This window comes from Trachymyrmex cornetzi, unplaced genomic scaffold (assembly GCF_001594075.2).
Source record: "Trachymyrmex cornetzi isolate Tcor2-1 unplaced genomic scaffold, Tcor1.1 scaffold378, whole genome shotgun sequence".
Lineage (NCBI taxonomy): Eukaryota > Metazoa > Arthropoda > Insecta > Hymenoptera > Formicidae > Trachymyrmex > Trachymyrmex cornetzi.
In genome coordinates this window covers 45,105-46,433 of record NW_017298512.1, presented here as the reverse complement: position 1 = coordinate 46,433, position 1,329 = coordinate 45,105, and positions in this window count along the sequence as shown.

Here is a 1,329-nt window from a genome sequence, read left to right as displayed (position 1 = left end):
TTACCGATCGAATGTGTGGCGATTTTCGTCGCACTGTGCGATTTCTCGTCACTCGTCTTCATCGCGAGAAAAAACGTACGACTGACTGGTACTATCACACGTGCTCGTCTTTTATACGAATCCGTTCGAAAATGATCTACGCGTAGACGTAATGAGTCGTATCTTCGAGAAAAATACACGCTCGAAATCGATACTCGTCCGGAGTTGATTGTTTCAGATCGAGCAGCAAATAGCCGTGAGGCCTCGACGTAGCGTCGTAGTATGCCTCTTCTAGAAATTTCTGATCGTCGGGATATACTTGACGCGCTAAATGACGAATTTGAGCGCGATCACGTGGATTTTTGAAAACTACGATGTAATTCGCATTGAGAGATATATCACGCTGTCTACGGCCCTGATGGAAGAGATTCTGCAAGATAAGAATAACGCTGAGATTCTTGTGATGACTGCCTTTAGTAAAAAGATCAACGATTGCGTCGCTCGACGACGATTCTCTCATAAGATCATCGATTATCACCAATTTTGGAGAAAACGGATCGTTCGAGTAATCTTCCGGACGAGGTAAACCCTCGCGAAATTCAATTATATTCTTCTTTATCGCCGCTTTACCGCTGTCGCTTCCCCTGCTCTGTTCTTCGTCCACTTTTACACGAGAGTCGAATTGTAACTGACGATAGGCTTCTTGCCACTCCGCGTAATAAAATAAAACTCTCTTAAAATTCACGTCGGACATGAGTGGTAAATGTCGGAGAAAACTCTTTACGAAAATCGTTTTCCCGCAACCGATCGGCCCGCACACGATCGAAGTCCAGGGATGTTTCCAGCGTACGTCCATTTTGCGAAACGATCAATTCGATTTCCCGTTCATAACTTCAAAAATAAAAAGAAAAACGACGCTTAATAATCACGAGAAAGCAACGAAATTTAAGGATTGGAGGGGGGAAATAAGCTGACCCTCGCGACGGTGGGGCCCCCTCGCGGCGGGGGTAAGCTTACATCCGCGCGGTCCCGTTAGCAAAGAGCACCGCGACGAACAAAGAGCTGACCTCGTCGCGGTGCGACGCATACAAGCTTAACTTCCGCGTCGATGCTCACAATTGTGAATAGCGTTTAATTGCCTCGCCAAGCGCGAACGTCATCCCGAAAGTGCATCATAGAGGGGAGGAGCTTATACGCGACGTCATTCAGGGAAAACTTACGTCGAAAAAAGAAAAGCGTTAGTAGGGAGGTGATTAAGAGACAAAAGAACCTTTTCCGGTTTTTAGGTATTAGATCATTTTTACTTATTATTCGTTACTAGATTTAAAAAGGGAAAAGGAAAATAGAGAA